This window comes from Lepus europaeus, chromosome 4 (assembly GCF_033115175.1).
Source record: "Lepus europaeus isolate LE1 chromosome 4, mLepTim1.pri, whole genome shotgun sequence".
NCBI classification, from domain to species: Eukaryota; Metazoa; Chordata; class Mammalia; order Lagomorpha; family Leporidae; genus Lepus; species Lepus europaeus.
This window is the reverse complement of record NC_084830.1, coordinates 23,897,723-23,917,880: the sequence shown is the minus strand read 5'-3', so window position 1 is coordinate 23,917,880 and position 20,158 is coordinate 23,897,723.

Here is a 20,158-nt window from a genome sequence, read left to right as displayed (position 1 = left end):
AGGTTCTAGTCCCGGTTGGAGCGCCAGATTCTGTCCCGGTTGTTCCTCTTCCAGTCCAGCTCTCTGCTGTGGCACGGGAAGGCAGTGGAGGATGGCCCAAGTCCTTGGGCCCTGCACCCCATGGGAGACCAGGAGGAAGAGCCTGGCTCCTGGCTTTGGATTGGCACAGAGCACCAGTCGTAGTGTCCATTTTGGGGGGTGAATCAATGGAAAGGAAGACCCTTCTCTCTGTCTCTCTCTTTCTCACTAATTCTGCCTGTCAAATACATAAACAAACAAACAAAAGAAAAAATATTGCTGATTGGAATCATGGAAATTCTATGTGATAGTCATTAGAGCATATTATGGAATATTCCCTTTTGATTAAGTTGTACTTCCAAGCTCTATCACGGATGCAGCCATCTCACCATTCTCGCCAATGAATCATGAGAAGCAGCTATTTCAGCTACTTCATGACACTTCCAGGTCAAGCATTTAATCTTCTTCCTCTGGCACAGAAACTGACAGTATCCGAGATGGTGCTTGCACTGTCAGCTGGGGATGCCAGCTGACTGAGGGGAGGCGAGACTGGACCATTTGTGATGGACAGACAGTGGAAAAGAATTAAACCTTTGATATTTCAAGCTAATAGACTGATATATATCTGAGCAGGGAGCCAAAGCTAGAGTTGTGGATAGGAGATGGAGAGTAGGTCAAAATAGCAATGGAACTTAAAAAAGGGATGAACTGAATTCAGTTGCTCTCTTGTTTGTCAACATGCTCACATACTGGATGAGGACATCAAGAAAGCTTGGATATCTTTGTGAATCAGGTGATTTGCAGAGTTCTGGATAAAATCCTTTCTAGATAAATATAAGTACAGCTTTTACTTGTGTAGTGGAAATGGTACTGAGTGTCAATAATGGACCCAACAGCTTCAGAATAAATTGTTCTTACATTAAATGGAGAAAGCTCCTTGTTCTGTGATCCAGAGCAGTTGCAAAGAGGCTGCTGGACCAGCATAGCTACATTTTGATATGCATTTGTTAATTTTGAAAATGAATATGAATATGGGATTTTAGCATATAAACACTTAATTTCATACACTTCCTATTTCTCATTCTGGAACCTCAAAACTAGTATAACAATTCTTAATTTTTTTTTTAAGATTTATTTATGGGGCTGGCTCTGTGGTGCAGCGGGTTAAAGCCCTGGCCTGCAGTGCCAAAGTCCCATATGGATGTTGGTTTGAGTCCTGGCTGTTCCCCTTGCAATCCAGCTGCCTGCTAATGTGTGTGGAAAAGCAGTAGAAGATGGCCTAAGTCCTTGGGCCCTTGTACCCACATGGAAGACCTGAAAGAAGCTTTGGGCTCTTAGCTTTGGATCAGCCCATCTCCTGCCATTGTGGCCATTTAGGGAGTGAACCAGCAGCTAGAAGACCTTTCTTTCTCTCTCTCTCTCTCTCTCTCTCTCTGTAACTCTGTCTTTCTTTCAAATAAATAAAATAAATCTTTAAAAAATATTCTAAAATTGATCACTTGTTTTTTATTAATATTTATTTATCTGCTTGAGAGGCAGAGTTACAGACACAGAGAGGGAGAGATGAGAGAGTTCTTCCATCCACTGGTTCACTCTCCAAATGGCCACAACAGAACTGAAGCCAGGAGCCAGGAGCTTCTTCCGGGTCCTCAATGTGAGCGCATGGACCCATGCACCTGGGCCATCTTCTACTGCTTTCCTAGGCCATCAGCAGGGAGCTGGATTGGAAGAGGAGCATCCAGGACATGAACCAGCATCCATATAGTATGCCAACACTGCAGGTGGGAGCTTAACCCGCTACCACAGTGCCGGCCCCCAAATAATTGTTTCCAATAAGAATATCCTTCTATACTATATTCAGTTATGTTGGTCCAATATATTCTTAGTGGTTAATTGCTATCAACAATACTAATTAATAATTAATGCTTAGTACTAGAAACATTACTGGTAGTGCTTATAACAATAGTAATGATGCAAATAATGGCTCCTATGTTTATGCTCTTTCTATTGTCATGGTTCTTCAGTACATGTATTTGAATTATTTAATCCAAAAACACTCATTTCTATTTTAAAGAAAAATAAATAACATCTGCATGTTGAAGGGAGAGGACTTGCTACAGACCCACTTGCTGGCAAATGGTAGAGCTCATATTTGATGTTGGGGCTGTATGCTGTTATATTCTATACTATAAAATATACCACCTTGCTAAGGTCAAGGTTCAGAATATTAACTTTATTATAACCTATACCTTGATTATATTTAGTTGAACTCTTTTACATAAGGGCATCACAAATTAAAATTATTGAAAAATTGCTTTTAAAGAAAAGTGTTTTGTTAGGTGAGTCTTGTGGTGACTCATTATCATGAAGATAATGCATGAAGATCATGCATAAAGAAAATATGGAAGCCCAAATAAAAATTATGAATATAGGTTCTGTGCTATTGTTTTTAAAAGGAGAAAAAGTGCCAAGGCCACAAATTTACTCTTTCAGGGATGCTGTTTATGGAAGTCTAGGTGTATCTTTCCAGGAGTAGAATTACCTGGAAATTGCTGCCCTATGTCATTCTTGATTTATAGATGACAGATTAACAGACAGGTAAACTGATTTGTTTGTATTGCCTCTGGGAAATTATGAGACCTGGGGCAAGGTTTTATAATTTAATGAATCTCATTTTCCTCACGTGTACTATGCAGGGTGGACTGACTCTAATGTTATTCCAGTGTTACTATTCTCTTTGTCTCTCTATTTTGCATCTTTACATTACAAAACTTCTGTTTAACTGACAGCTGTACTCATGGATAGACTATGTCAAAAATTTCCTGGGGAACAAATTAGTAGGGGTATGAAGTAGATTTATAATATGTCCATGTGGCTAATCTGGAACTGCAATTCCCTTTCATGTATAGCCCAGACTGAGGTAGCCACAGAAGATGTTCTGCACAAGATCTGGAAGGTGGAAGTGAAGCAGCAGCGATATTCCTTTATGTATTAGAGGTTGGTGCTGGCAGGAGGTGTTGTTCAGACATGTTGTCCCTTATCTGAAGATCTTACCTTGTGGCCATGTGGCAACCCCAGACAGACTCCCTTTTTTCAGTTTTTCTGACCCTGCCATCGGGTATGGGTTCAGTTACATGACCAAGGGGGCCCCTTTCCTCCTTTTCATGTGGCTCTAGAATTCCTGTAAATGATTAAGACCTAAAGTCATGGGTTGATGGTACTAAGAGGGTGAAGGCTTGATACATTTTTAATATCTAGATGGAAGGCTGAATGGGAGGTCTTTAGTTTATTGGGTTGTGAATTCATAAGGGAACACTCATGAGATGATTGGTTATAAAGTCGTGAGTTGGGTCCTGTTTAACTTTGTGTTTTATGACTTACCATGTATTGATTATTCTATGTGATCCACCATTGCCTCAAACCAGAGGGATCTGTCTTATCTTGTACTGCGAGCCTCCAAAACTGTAAGAGGCAATAAGGAATCTGTGCTAATATTTTGTTATAGTACCAAAAAACTGACTATTACAGGGGCTGTGCAATCTGATACAGATCTCAGGCATCCTCATGGGTACCAACGAATCCCCAGAGGTTACCACTCCAGCTTATTACCCTTATGCCACATCTTTCATTCCCAAGTACCAGGGCCAACTGACTTCCCCAGTCACTGAAGCCATGGCTCAGTAGATTCTAAGATTAAATACCTATAGTAAATCCCTTATTATATAAATTTCTGAGTGGTTCTGCTTCTCTGATCTAACCCTGATAAATACAGTTTGTGAAACCAGCTTAAGGAAGAGCAATAGATGGAGAAAATAGAATTTAGATTGAATTCTTGTTAGGGAAATAATGTATATGATTGAGAAGAATTATTGTTAAGCTATCTTGGGGACTGTTTTATAGGAAAACTGTGGTAACCATTCCTAGTTAACTAAGTTTCATCTTACAAAGGGGAGTCTAGTTCAGTTCAGGGCTTTTGTTTTTCTTCTGAATAGGCCTTCAAGGTAGGAGACCAGAACTAAATTGGTTGGTGGCATCATTGAAGGAGGATGCTACTACTGGGACTCCCATAGCTCCCTGTCCTAGTGCAGAACTCAGAATCTTCTATAAATACATTTTCTTTTTTTTTAATTTTTAATTTTAACTTTTATTTATTTTTTGACAGGCAGAGTGGACAGTGAGAGAGAGAGACACAGAGAGAAAGGTCTTCCTTTGCTGTTGGTTCACCCTCCAATGGCCACTGCGGCCGGCGCACCGTGCTGATCCGAAGGCAGGAGCCAGTTGCTTCTCCTTGTCTCTCATGGGGTGCAGGGCCCAAGGACTTGGGCCATCCTCCGTTGCACTCCCGGGCCACAGCAGAGAGCTGGCCTGGAAGAGGGGCAACCGGGACAGAATCCGGCGCCCTGACCGGGACTAGAACCCGGTGTGCTGGCGCCGCAAGGTGGAGGATTAGCCTATTGAGCCGTGGCACCAGCCTATAAATACATTTTCAAACTCATTTTAGCAATATTGACTTGAAGAGCTTCTGAATTGCTAGAAAATTTTGTGTTTTGTGGTTCTGAAAGCCACGTGCTCTTTCTACTCTACCAATGCCCTGAGATCTATGATGGCTTAAAAAATGATGCCTTCTCTGACCCTTAACAAAGAGACTTCCCTCTGCTTTGAAGCATTAGAATGAGTGGTTGATCTACTCTACTAAACCACACTAGGGTATCATCTATACTTTTGGACAAATAAGACACATTTCTTCACTAATTCACTAAAGTACATGTGTGGCTTCTTGTAGGAGCAATATTTTACTTCTTAGTTTGAGTCTCCTTCAAAAGTTCCAAATTTCCAAGGAATAGTGTAGGAACTGTAAGGCTTAGGCATCCCTAATTGCATGGTGCTGTCTAATTCAATTTGTTCTTTTGTCTGTCACAGAGAGAGTATAAAAGAAGTTTTGAAAGATGGTGGAGGAGGAATTTTCACAAATTTAACCTTAATAGAATACACTAAAAATAAACAGAAAGATGATGAATCATGATTGTTATGTGGGCACTCATTTTTGTGTGATTTAAGGAGCTGTTCACCCTCAGGGGTGAATGACAATTAGGGACACGCAGTGTAATTTTGCAACACTTCACAAACATTATTCATGAACACAAATTGTGTTTTGCCTGTAAAAATTACAATGAGTTCTCCTTCCTTATTTTCAGCTTTTCTGGAGTCCCCTCTGTTAATAGGCTAAGTGGGCCTTTATCAGTAGCTCCCTCAGCTATTCCATCAAATGTGGACAAAAACATGAGTTGAAAAGTGAAGCATAGTGTGCTGGAATTATTAGGCATGTTGTTGAGTAATGTGTTACTACATTCTCTTGCTTTTTTTTCCTCTAATGATTGGCACTCTTGATCGACTTCTTTAAGATTTATTTATTTCTTTGAAAGATAGAGTTACAGAGAGGCAGAGGCAGCGATAGAAAAAAGTCTTCCATCCACTGTTTCACTCCCCAAATGGCTGCAATGGCCAGAGCTGGGCCGATCCAAAACCAGGAGCCAGGAGCTTCTTCTGGGTCTCCCACACAGGTGCAGGGGCCCAAGGACTTGGGCCATCTTCTACTGCTTTCCCAGGCCACAGCAGAAAGCTGGATCAGAAGTGGAGCAGCCGGGACTCAAACCAGCACCCGTATGGGATGCTGGCACTGCAGGTGACAGCTTTACCCACTATGCCAAAGCACTGGCCTCTTGATTAACTTTTGTATTCATTGTCTTCCATGATTATTAATTTTTATGTGTTACCTTGGCTAGGTTATGGCAACCAGTTGTTGGATCCAACAGCAATCTAACTGTTGGTATGATGATGGATTTTATATGTGATTAACATTTAACTCAGTAGTCTTTGAGTAAGGCATGTTATTCTCATCATGAGTGTGAGCCATGACCAATCAGTTATCTAGGTTGCCTCCAAGGGAAGGGAATTTTGCCTCCAGACTGCTTTCAGCCTCAGGATTGCAAAATCAACTTTTGCGAAATTTCCAACCTGCAGTCCTCCCCTACAGATTTTGGTTTTACCACTACCCCTCAATTTTTGAGCCAATTCCTTAGACTAAACCTATAACTATAGATGTAATATCTATTCCTATAATTGTGCCTGTATCTATCTTTAGTCCTATATCCATATCCACTTTTATGTCTACATATCTTTGTTATCTGTATGTATATTCTGTCTTTATCTATGTCTATCATCCTATCTCCTATTGAATCTATTTAGAGAATCCTGACTCATAGAGCTCACTTAATGCCATTTTATCAGAAATATGGGTTGAGAGCATAACCTTTCAAATCAAAAGTTCAAGAGGCTGAATCTAGCTTTGCAATTTATTAACTTTCTAACCTTTGGGGATTTTTTAAAGCTTCCCTAATCCTCATTTTTAACACCCATTAAATAGGAATAATAAAAACAATATTCATTGAACCTTGACTATGTGTCAGACACTGTTGTTAAATGTCTTACCTTCCTTGATATTCACAACACTACTAAACACAAAATGACTGGTGACATTTGCCCCTTCTCAGGTCATTGCTTGAATGAAGACCTGATAGGGCGGAGTGTGTGCATATGGGCAAAGCAGGGGGTGAGGTGGCTGCTGGGAGAGTCAGATCCCGCATCTCACTGTGCTTGCCACTCTTCCAGTTTTGGGGTTTGATGGTTTCTCCTGATTTATCCCAGATTCAGTTGCTAGCATTTACCCAAAGATTTACCTGAGTTTATTAAACAGATCTCACCAGTCACACATGTGAAAGAAGAAAATAAACCATATTCACTTTTCTCTGATGCTGACTGAGACTGCAGAATTAGCCTAAATTAACCAGCAGAGGATTCTGATCACAGCAAGTGGAACATGTTCCAGCTTCCCTTTTCTCTGAGATCACAGTAATTTCTTGACCGTACATGCTGACAAATCTAAAATGATGCCAATAACTGTTTAATGTTTCTCTCAATGCAAGCATAAATATTTTAGATGGCTGAATCCATTTCTTATCACTGTGGCTCCACTGTTTCTGTTATCCTCAGGGAGTTGAAAATTGTTGGACCTCTCACCTCCTATATGTTCCAGGAGCTGAATTTCTTTCATTTCTGTCAATATCCCAACACCCGGAGGGCCCTCAATAGAAATGTTGCAAGGGTGTTTGTGAAATGTGAGCTTTCTGTTATCCTTGTATAGGTGTTAGGACGCTTGTAGGTTCTCCTGAGTCTGTTGCCAGTGCTTTTCTCTACATTCCCTATTTCTGTTTTTAATTTTTAATACATAGAGCTGGATGATATACCCATGGCATTGTTCACTTTCTATTCTTAAATAAGAACTTAACTTCCTAGACATCTCTTCCAATCCCCAAATTGCCTTAAGAACCAAATCATAAATAATAGCTACTTTCCAAGTTCTTTTATGCATTATTTAATACACAAAATTTCTCTATGAGAAAGTTACTTATATTGGAGTTCATTTAAACTCATGCTTAGAAGTATTATTCCACATACTCCAGGTCACAATGCCATGGGGTGGTGGAGGTGGGTGCTACCATATTTTTGTTGCCCATAAACAGAGCCCAGGAGTTTGCAACACCCCTGGGGCCGCTTAGCCAGTGTCTGTCAGGACTGGAATATGGACTCCCAGATCCCTGGCCTCAGACTGGGATGACACTGAAGCATTGCTTCCTCTCTGGAGCTCCCCTTTGGGATCCAGCCAAATCTTTTCTCTTTGGGCCTTTTACCTATGGTCACATCAAACACTTGCTGTGCTTCATCTCTTTCCTGTATGGTGTCTTATAATCCCATACAAGTCTTTCTTGGCAGCCCATTCTTAATGAGCCACTTGTACATAAGTCATTTCTCGGGTCTTCTATTGTCCTAAGATACTGAACAAAAGTTGTTGATATGGGAACACCACCTCTCATTCACTCACAATACTTTTCAATATTCATGCTCCAAAAGTGCCAGTTATTCTTTTTTGTAACAAAACTCTGTAGGCAAATGTAATTAGATGTATACTGTGTAGACACATTCATTTATTCACCGTATCTCCATTAAGAACAAGTTCCAGATCTGTTCTAGGTACCGACAATACAGCGCCAAATGAAATGGCAAGGTTTATGCTCATGAATTTACATTCTAATACTTGAACAGAGGGAAGAAGTGGAAAAGAAACAAAGGTGGAAGAAGATAATTGCAGTTATGATAGGTGATGTGAAGCAGTGAAACAGGATAATGAAGTAGTAGGAGGAAGGGGGTGATTTTAACAGGGTGGTCGGGGAGGTGCACTGAGGCAAGACAATGTGTGCTGTGAGACCAGAATGAAGAGAGTCTGGGCCTGCACAAATCAGGTGCCTTTCTGAGGAATAAGCACATCTAAAATCCTAAGAGGGAGCAACCTTGGAGGGTTGAAAGAGTAAAACAAAGCTGGCACTGCAGCTCACTAGGCTAATCCTCCTCCTGCGGCACTGGCACCCCGGGTTCTAAGTCCCTGTTGGGGCGCTGGTTCTGTCCCGGTTGCTGCTCTTCCAGTCCAGCTCTCTGCTGTGGCCTGGGAAGGCAGTGGAGGATGGCCCAAGTTTTTGGGCCCTGCACCCGCATGGGAGACCAGGAGGAAGCACCTGGCTCCTGGCTTCGGATCGGCTTGGGGAGTGAACCAATGGAAGGAAGACCTTTCTCTCTGTCTCTCTCTCTCACTGAGTAACTCTGCCAGTAAAAAAAAAAAAAGAGTAGAAAACAAAGATCAGACTGTAGACTGTCTAGATTATCACTGAGGGAAAGAAAGGAAGAGGATGAGAGTAAAACACTGATACAAGCCAGATCATGCCAGGGCTTGTAAACCATGCTATGGATTTTGGGTTTTACTGTCTGGGTCACTCTGATGTTTATCCAGCTGTGCTGTTGAGAATTGAAAATGGGACAGGGCCTGGCAAGTGAATGCAGGAACCATTTAGTAGGGGGTTATAGTGAACTGGACTGAACTGGTCGCTATGGATATAGAGAGGGGCAGCTGGACGGGAACGTTTAGGTAGGGCTACCAAGATATGGAAATGGATTGGATGTGAGTGAGGGTGTAGAGCTTGCAAGGGTGTGCATTTAGAGTTCCAAGGAATGAGCAGATGTGTGGCCTTTACTAAGATGGAGGGGAAAGCCCAGGAGGAGGGGGAAGATGTACGTTGAGGATGGGAGAAGTCTTACTACCTAAGTATAAAACTATAGTATTTATTATGTAACTTGGGCTTCATAAAATGTGAAATTTGTTCCAGTTCCCATGGCCTTTAGTGAAGAAATTTGTGTTCATAGTAGACAGTGCCTTCAGTGTGGCATTTTTGGCTTCTACAGTGAATAAGCCTCTTTCAAGAAATTGAGTTTTATTCCACCATCAGGGGTGTCTTCCGTGGGAAAGTCTTCCCCATTGTTGTTGTCTATTCACAATTATACAAGGTCCCCTTCTTTGACATGGAAATAAGCAGCAACACCCACTGAAGTCAGCAGCAGGAACTTGGCTTTCATTGCTACAAAAATCTTGAAGATAAGAGTTGGGGGAAAAATAGCCAAGACTGAGCAAAGGGCTTGGCTCGGATTTCAAGGGCGGGCTTGTGCAAACATTTCTGAAGCATGATTATGATCCTTAAACATTGAAGCATGGATTTTATAACAAGAAACAAACCCCTATTCTCCAAATGTTCTTGCCTATGTTTCAGTCATTTGAGTTCTAAGAAACCAATTCTATTCTTTTAAAGAGAAAGGGGTCACAGTTGCTGTCAATGTCTTAAGAAAGGTATACCCATCTGTTCCTGATTTGAACACCAGCTCATAACACTTGTTGTTAGAGTCAATGAGGTTTTCCTCTAGGTTTGTGCTGGTGGATTCTTCTGCAGTAATAGGGTCATTGGCTGATAACACCATTTCCTCTGTTTTTAGTACTTGGCAGTCTGCCACACACCAATTTTCTTCTCTTATTCAGATTCTCCTGAGTAAAGACATTTTGAGGAGGGAATCACAGATGCACACGTTTATGAAGAAACTTGTTCATTTCTCCAGAGAAAGCTTTTGTTTTTCCAGTAAGTGCTTCCTGATTGTTTTTCTACTGAGTGCATGATGGTCCATCCTGTAATGTCAGTCCCCCACCAGCAGATGGCAGTCACACCACACAGCGCTGTGGCAGTAGGCTAAGTATGAAAACACCGATTGTCCTTTGCTCAGAGGTACGAACTGATGTGCTCTGTGCCTTGGTGGAAGGAGTAAATTGTTTGGAATTAGTAAAAGTGAACTCATTATATGCGTCTATGAATTTGGCCATGAAGTTGAAGATGTTCTTGGATGTAAAAGAAAACAAAACTGAATTAGAAAAAAAACTTCTTAAATAAATCTGTCAAAATGACCTATGAGGTGAATGCCCCAAGGTCTTGGGCTTATTCTAAGCTTTCTTTGTTTCACTGATACATGGATCAATATAATCATAAAGTTAGGAAAAACTTCAAAGATACTGTATTTTCAGGAGGAGTAACGGCTCAGAATAGCTGGATGGGAGAAAAATTGAAGAAACTCAATGGTACAATCAGAAACCTTAGAGCTTTTAATTTTTTTAAAAGACTTTTATTTATTTGAGAGGTACAGTTACAGACAATGAGAGAGAGAGAGAGACAGAGAGGTTCTCCATCCAGTGGTTCACTCCCCAAATGGCCACAACGTCCAGAGCTGGGCCCATCTGAAGCCAGAAACTAGGAGCTTTTCCTGAGTCTCCCACATGGCTTCAGCAGCCCGACCTCTTGGGCCATCTTCTACTGCTTTCTTAGGCCATAGCAGAGAGCTGGATGGAAAAAAGCCCAGCCAGGACTAGAACCAGTGCCTATATGGGATGCTGGCACCACAGGCAGAGGATTAACGTACTGCACTACAGTGCTGGCCCCCATTTTTTTTCAAAAGTTATTAGCAATAATTATACACGTGTATGGTTTGGAGTGTGAAATTTCAATTCATGTATAAAGTATGTAGTGATCAAATCAGGGTAGTCAACATTTCCTTTCCTGACATTACTTTAAGAATGTAGGCTGGTAGCTTCTCTTTTCTATTTGTTCATATAATATCTACCGAGTTAACAACTCTAATTCTGTTACACTAAGAAGTCATTTTGTAGCTGGTTCTTGTTATCCAGACCCCCTTATTCCCATCTTCCATTGCTCCAAGCAAACATTCTGTGTTCAGATTAAGGTTTGTTTAGCTCCTACATGTAAAGGGAAAAATGAGGTAGTTGTTTTTCTGTGTCTGGCTTACTTCAGTTACGTGATGTTCTCCTGTTTCATCCACTTTGTGGCAAATAACAGGATTTCATTCTTTTTTAATAGCTGAAGTATTACATTCTGTATATATGCTATATTTTCTTTATCCATTCATCTAATGATAGACACTTGGTTGACTCCGTATTTTGGCTATTGTGTTCTATGTTGTAATAAACATGGGGGGGACATGTATCTGATACAATTATTTCATGTCTTTTGAATGTATATCTGGTAGTGGGATTGCTGATCATATGGAAGTTCTAGCTCTAGTTTTTTTTTTTTTTTTTTTTTGACAGCAGAGTTAGACAGTGAGAGAGAGAGACAGAGAGAAAGGTCTTTCTTCCGTTGGTTCACCCCCTCAAAATGGCCGCGCTGCACCAATCTGAAGCCAGGAGCCAGGTGCTTCTTCCTGGTCTCCCATGCGATTTGGGATTGAACCAACAGAAGGAAGACCTTTCTCTCTCTCTCTCTCTCTCTCTCTCTCTCTGTCTAACTCTGCCTGTCAAAAAAAAATATTTTATCTCATTCTGTTTGTTTGATGTCTCTTTACTCTATTGTTTCCTTTGCTATATAGAAGTTTCTGTGTTTGATATGAACTCATTTGTCTACTTTTTCTTTTGTTGCCTGTGCTTTTGAGGTCTTTCAAAATATCATTGTCTACACTAATGTCTTAAAGAGTTTTCCCTAGTTTCCTTCTAGCAATTTCATAATTTCAAGTTACATGTAGGTCTACATTTAGGTCTTTGATCTATCTTAAAGTATAGGGTGAGGGATAGGGATCTAATTTCATTTCCTTCTTCTACATATGTATATCCAGTTTTGCCATCACCATCCATTGAAACACTATGCTTTCTCCTATGTATGTTCTTGGCATCTTTGTTAAGAATCAGTTGGGGCTGGTGCCTCGGCTCAATAGGCTAATCCTCCGCTGTGGCGCCGGCACACCAGGTTCTAGTCCCGGTTGGGGTGCCAGATTCTGTCCTGGTTGCTCCTCTTTCAGTCCAGCTCTCTGCTGTGGCCCGGGAGTGCAGTGGAGGATGGCCCAAGTGCTTGGGCCCTGCACCCGCATGGGAGACCAGGAGAAGCACCTGGCTCCTGGCTTCGGATCAGCGTGGTGCGCACTGGCCGCCACGGCCATTAGGGAGTGAACCAATGGAAAAAAGGAAGACCTTTCTCTCTGTCTCTCTCTCTCTCTCACTGTCCACTCTGCCTGTCAAAAAAAAAAAAATCAGTTGGCTGTCTTTACATGGATTAAGTTCTGTGTTCTCAATACTGTTCTGTTGATCTAGGAGTTGGTTTTTGTGCCAGTGCTATGGTATTTAAGTCACTATAGCTTTGCAGTGTACTTTAAATCATATACTGTGATATCTCCAGTTGTATTATTATTATTATTTTTAATAATTATAATTATAATAAATTAGTATTATAATTTCCTCCTCAGGATCTGGCTCTTTTGGGTCTTTTATAATTCTAAATGAATTTTGCGATTCTTCATTCTAATTTTGAAAAGAATATCTTTGGTAGAAGCACTTTTATTCCTTCCACAGAGATATTTGCAAAGGAATTCTTTTAATAAATATCAGGATTTTCCACCGAGGGAAAGGGGGCATTTCAATCATTCCTGCTTCTGCTTCATTGTGTTTTCCTGAGTTTCTTCCACCACAACCCCATTGATTGGGTTACTTTTCCTTTCCCACTTAAGTGGTTGCTTTGCTCTTTGTTGAAGCTATGCTGGCTTTGGGACAGGTAGAGGGCTTACATGGCATTGAGTAGATATTTCTGTTTCTCTGCCTGCACTGTAGTTTCTCTGAGCACAGGCACTTTTTATCTCTGTGTTTGAGTTGGTGTTTTGAGTGTGTCTCACTAGGAATACTGTGGGACCAGAGCTGAGTTTAAGGAAAACTTACATGTAGAAATGGAGCATGATAGTCAAAGATTTTTGCTACTTTCTTTTTCCAGGGAACTTCTGAATCTAGGACTCTTGTGAGATTACATAGTGACAGAGTGTTTACAGATTTGGGATGGAAACTGCATGCGTAAGCGTGAAGGCCTTAATAGAAGTATTAGCAGTTTCCTGGTTCTCAGGCCTTTCCATGTCTGTTGAGGGCTCAGGCTTATTTTCCATTCTAGTATTTGTATAGTTACAAGATCACCATCCATACTTGAGCAGGGGTTGGATACTCTTGATCTTAGTGTCCCAACCAAGAACTGGGCAGTGGAAACAGTCTGCCTGGGACACAGGCAATCCAGGATTGTCTGATCCATAGAGAACTTTCAAGCATAATGAAACTAAGTACAGATTGATTTGCAGAAGGATCCCCATCAATTCTTAAGTACTGTTAGTTGTAGCTGAGTTTCAATAATATATATATATATGTATATATATATATATGCAAGCTTCAAATCAGCACATGCAAATTATTCATTTAATAAGCATTGAATTACCTGTGGAAGTTAGCTGAGAGAACTCTGAGCTATGCAATTGGCCTCCACCACATTCACTCTCAGCTACCATGCTGACTTCAAGAAGTTCCTTATAGTTAAGTATCCTCAGACTTGCTTCTGGTACAGTTTATATTTCTTGCACCCATTGTACTATAGATTTCTGTATTTAAATAGCACATCTGAAATAAGTACATTTGAAATACAGATGGCTGTGTGTGTATTTTTTTTCTATTGGAATTATATATTTTTCTGGTGAGAAGTGATAGGCAAGGTTAACCAGACAGAAAAATATATGCAAACAACTAGGATCAGTTTAATTATATACTAGAAACAAGTTTCAAACTAATTCCTTGAAAATTGGTACATAGAAATAGTGGATAAAGCCATTAACTATGTAAGATATAAGGCACTGGACATTTACAAATAAGAAGAAGGAGGATTTGGGCTAGAGCTGTGGTGCAGTGATTAAGCCACTGCCTGCAGTGCTGGAAATCCCATATTGGAGCACTGGTCCAAGGCCTGGCTCCTCTGCTTTCAAGGTAGCTCCCTCTCCATCCACTAGCCCCATGGTACCACGGTAACTTTTAAGTGACAACATGGTGAGTCCTTGAGCCTCCTGCAGTAGCAGAAAACAATCAAAGATTTCCATGCAATCAGAAACTTCCATGATTAGCTTTTGTTGGCAAGTTACAAGTTTTCATTGGGTGAAGCCAAGGACGTGTTAGAGTTTATTTGTTACTCTAGCATCGCATAGTCCATTGTCATCAATAAATATGATGAAAAGCCAGCATGTTCTACCTAGAATAATTGGCATCCAGAGAATAATATTTTTTTTAGATTTATTTATTTGAAAGGCAGAGTAACAGACATGGTCGGGGGTGGGGGGGATGAGAGACAGAACAAAAGAGATCTTTCATCCCACTGGTTTCATTCCCCAACTGTCTGCCATGACAAGGGCTGGGCTAGGTTGAAGCCAGGAGCCAGGGACTCCATCCAGGTCTCCCAAGTGGGCAACAGGGAACCATGTACTTGGGCCATCATCTGCAGCTTCCCAGACATACGAACAGGGAACTGTATCAGAAGCAGAGTAGCAAGGACTCTGGCCCTCCAATATGGGATGCAGCCATTCCAATCTGCAGCTTAACCCACTGCACCACAATGCGGGTACCTAGAGAGGCAGTATTCTACCATGGTAGTAGCTTGTTAATGGTGTCTCTGCAGTCTTTCCCAATTATCAGCCTTGCAGGACAGTACAACTACCTTGTCAGTGGTTTGCAAATCAAGCGTGTGAACTGCTTTATTTTGTTCCAGTGAAATTTTCAATGTAAACCAGTACATTAAAAATTCACAAATATATTGCTGTTCTGTTTGGAGTAAAAACAACCAGCTAAGAACTCTTAATTGCTCTTTTCATTAATTCACATATTCTTCCCCTCCCTTTTCATCTCTGACATTCCTGGGACTCTAAGTTAGCTTTCTGTAATTCCTGGCTTCTGATGGATAAAAGTTGAAAATCCTTGCAATAGGCAAATTTGGGACACAGAATCTTTCTGGACAAAAAAATGTGCTGTTTGGTGAGATTAAAGTTTAAACTGTGGTATAAGAGGCTGCTACACCCAATCTAGTTCTTTACAACTTCATCTTATTCCACTCCACTTAGCATCTGTTAGAAGTTCCTTACACATTTCAACCTTTATGTACACCATTTTACTATGGTTCTCAGTGTTGAATGTGTTTTTTTCCATTCAACATTGAGTGTCAGGCATCAGGAAAACTATGGTAAAGACTCTGATTTCAAAGGAAAGAATTATCATAAAATTAAATGAAAAATCCTAAATATGAAGTCAACAATGCAATGTGATTTAATAGTGTGGAAAGAACCATCTTCTCTATATCTAACAATGAATGTTGATTCCTCTTTATTTACCTTAACCCTTATGTGGCCTCACATCCCATGAAGAGCAATTGAATCAAAAAGCTGCCTTAATTGCCAGAAACCCAAGCAAATATGCAAAACCATCTTATCAAAGATAAGAATTGGTTGCTTTTTTTTTTTTTTAACCAGTTTTGATATTTCATTCCATGAAAGAGAGCCCATTCTGGGAATAGCAGGCATGACAACATGGATGTTGGAATGTTTAGTTTCTTGGTGCATAACTGACCAAGGCAGCCCTCCCTACCAACATGCACCTGGAATTCACTCTTGTTTATAACCTAAGACCAATCCCTGGGAGCTTTCCATTGGGATACCATCAGGACCTCCCTCAAACCTCCCCCATTAGGCAGAGCCAACTAAAACAGGGTCCGTTCCACCAACTTAAGTATTTACTACATTTGCACAGGTATTTTTTCCCCTCATAATATCATTGACACAAGGAATAGATTTATATAGCTATGGTTCAGGCTGCAGAGCAGTTTTAATTTCTGCAAGCCTTTTCATTTGGCTCAACTCAAACATTCCTATCTTGACCCATTGTAGTGATTCCAGAGATGTAAACAGATTTCTTAGAATTTAGACCCATCACAGTTGACTATTCCCCACTTCACATTTGTTTTAAAACATTTATTTATTTATTTATTTGAAAGTCAGAGTTACCTAGAGAGAGAAGGAGAGGCAGAGAGAGAGAGGTTTTCCATTGCATATCCACTCCCCAATTGACTGTAATGGTAAGAGCTGCGCTGATTTGAAGCCAGATGCCAGGATCTTCCTCCAGATCTTCCCAAGTGGGTGCAGGGGCCCAAGGACTTGGGCCATCTTCCACTGCTTTCCTAGATCATGGCAGAGAGCTGGATTGGAAGTGGCATAGCCAGGACTTGAACCAGTGCTCATATGGGGTGCTGGCACTGCAGGCGGCTGCTTTACCCACTATGCCACAACGTCAGCCTCCATTTCATATTTTTATTTAGATGAAAATATTTTTATCTGAAATAATGCTGAAATTGCTAATGCAGTTATTGCATCTACTTCTGATCCCATATTATGTGCCATATACCAGCTTGACGGCACTGTTAACAGAGCAAGGTATGGGCGACATATTATTGTGCAGACATGAATTTTATCTTATGCTTTTCTCTACACATTACAAATTGATGTAATTTTTTTCTTTATTGTGAATGACATTGATTTCAAAATGTTAAACTATCTTCCTATTCCTAGAATAAACCCAACTATGTTCATTGTTTTATCTTCATATGTCCTGTATCTTTTGGACCAATTTTGAAAAATGAATTTGACCAGATTTCTTTTTCTCTTGTAGTATTGTCAGGATTGTTTTCAGGCTTTTGCTGGTTACATAATACAAATTGGGGGGTGGGGGTGCTGTGGCACAGCGGGCTAATGCCCTGGCCTGAAGTGCTGGCATCCCTTTTGGGCACCAGTTTGAGACCTGGCTGTTCCACTTCCAATCCAGCTCTCTACTGTGGCATGGAAAAGCAGTGGAAGATGGCCCAAGTCCTTGGGCCCCTGCACCGGCATGGGAGACCAGGAGAAGCTCCTGGCTCCTGGCTTTGGATCGATGCAACTCTGGCTGTTGTGGCCAATTGGGGAGCGAACCAACGGATGGAAGAACCCCCCTGCCCCTCTCTGTCTCTCCTCTCTCTGTGTAACTCTGACTTTCAAATAAATAAAAAATCTTTAGAAAAAAATTTGGAAATACTGGCTTTTTTTCTGTTCTCTGGAAGATTTGTGTTTGATGGGGTAATTTCTTGTTAAAATGTTTGATGTAATTCCCAATGATTTCATCTAGACCTGGAATATTTTTAGTTTAGTATGGAAAGATTTTTAACTATCCTTTTACTATCTTTATCTTTAAAAATATAAAAACCATAATGATCTATGTCAAACAAACAATATTTCAGAAACATACTAAAAATGTTGTTAATCTGAAATTCAAATTTAACTGCACATTCTGTATTTTATCTGTAAACCATATAATCTCGTTATTTTCTGAAAGAAAAATGATTGTCCTCTTTTATTCCAGTAAAAGTTATTTGTGCTCTCTCTCCCTCTCCCTCATTCTCCCTTTATCCCTCTCTCTCCCTTTCTTGAATGGTCTCAAGAGGCATATCAATTTAATTAGTTTTTTCAAAGAAGTAGCCCTTAGGTTGTTTATTGAGTTTATCTAAAGGCCCACTTATTTTTTATTTTCCTTTTTCATGATTAGCATTTAGGTTGGACTTGTAACTTCTTGAAATGTATAATTTGATCTTTGATTTTTCAGCTTTTCTTCTTTTTAAATATATGAACATAAATTTCCATCCAATCATGGTTTAATCAGCTCATAGAGTCATGCTCAGGGACTTGGGTTTTACTTTGTGTGAAAAGGTCCCATTAGTTTTATGGTGAGAGTGCTACCTTTGTGTCTGCTTTTCTTAATGCACGCCATTTTGTTGTGCTGTGGAAATAATTTATGGGGTGCTGTGGCTGAATGTTTTTGTCTCCCTCTAAAAATTCCTATGTTGAGAGGCAGGCATTGTAGTGCAGCAGGTTAAGCCTCTGCTTAGGACACCTTCATCCCACTTTGGAGTGCACAGTTTGAGTTACAGCTACTCCATATTTCTGATAACAGCTAATCTGTAAAAACAAAGAATGTATGTAACAACCATTCTATGTGGTTACGTGTCGTGCCATTACTTTGGTTTCCTAGGCATAGCGAAGCGCCACCGGTGATCCTCAGGTCAGTGATGCCCTTTACCAGAATGCTGAAGGATAGAACTCAGACCTCAAGCACGGGCCATCCTGAATCTTCCTAGATGGATATAGTAGGGGAAGTTACAGACTTGTAGCCACTGAAGTCCTTGGTCTATCCCTTTGTCTTTTGGGTTTTTCTGATTTAGTGAGGTAGATAGCTGTATGAAATGTTTTTAGCAACTTAGTGAAAAGTACCTTAAAAGTAAAGTAAGCCTTCATTTCTGTTGTAGAGAATAAAGGATGAAATGTCTTGCCTATTTTAAGAGAGAACAGTTGAATTTAACTCACAGCAAGTCAGATTCTGATTTTTTTTTTGAAAGAGAAATACAGTTTACAGAGGAATAAAAACTTCAGCTGTTTGTTCATGAATAAGGCATTCCATCTTTATGTGATGTAGACTATATATTATTTTCACCCAAAGTGAATAATGACTAAATGCACACTTTTGGAATAGCCATCCTTAGAAATCAGCGATGTGTGAGATATTGAGAGGAATGCAGCCTAGTGATTCTTCAAGAATGAATTGAGGTGTGAATGGGCCTTTGTCCTATCAAACTCCAGTGTTCTGAACATCTCTCCACTGTCTCTTTCCTGTCATGTTGTGAAGGAGCCCACAGTTTGTTTCTGTTTTCCCCTTTGGTTCTCTAGACTCACCATATCTGAGGCTTCTCAGCTGATATGTCTATGGGAAGGAAAAATGTCTTCTTCAAATGAATCAATTCTGGTGCCTACAAATTTGGGTGTTTGTGTAGATATTGGCCAATTCCTTCTGAAATTTGAAAACCTTCTTGAAGTTCCCAACATCATGCTAATTCATAGGAAGTTAACATCTTTGAAAATCTGTGGCAAAAACAACCACCACTTTTAAAACCACATAACACCATCTTATTCACACTATATGACACATCATGGCTCAAGTTTAATGACAGGGGATAGCTTCATTATATTCAATGTTCTGATGTGGTTTTGGGTGTGATTATAGGATAAAGAAATAGATTGTTTGCCCATGCTCAGTTGCAAGTCTTTAATGTGTTTAAACAACACAAACAAAGAAATAATAAAGCTGTATTCCATTGGACCACACCCTTGCTTTAATTGTCATAATATTTTTGTCAATGACTTAGTAGAGAAAGTCAAGTAAGTACAATTATTGAACTGCCTGTGATGATTTCCATTTGCTGAGCTGCTTTTTCATCCATTCCTTTCCTTTTGGGTTTATCTGATGGGTGGCTAGGGATGAAACCTGAGAGATTTGGCCATCCTGATGATCAGGTAGGATATGAAATTTTCTAAACTATATTGATGTTAAGATGGATATAGAGCTGAGCAAGATGAAATACTTTGCTTTATGAAATTCCTGACAAGTAAATAGTTAGGAAATAATGTGATCTGTGATAATAATCAAACCATGTACCAAGTGTGCTGGATTGGAATGAACAGAGACAAATAGCATCAGGTAAAATTCACAGTGAGGGTTTGTACCAGGGCTGTAGCAGTGGTAATAAAGAGGGAGAGGAGGAATAAAACTGCTTTCAGTTGAGGAAAATCACTGAAGCTATGAGTTTGGTTTTGAGTCCTGAAACTACCGCATTATATCTTGCTTACTGAGTCATTCACACAAGTCTCTTAATTTTAGTTTCCATATTTATAAAATAGGATAATAATACATACTTCCTATACCACCTAGGGTTATTGTGTGGACTAAATCAGGCAATTT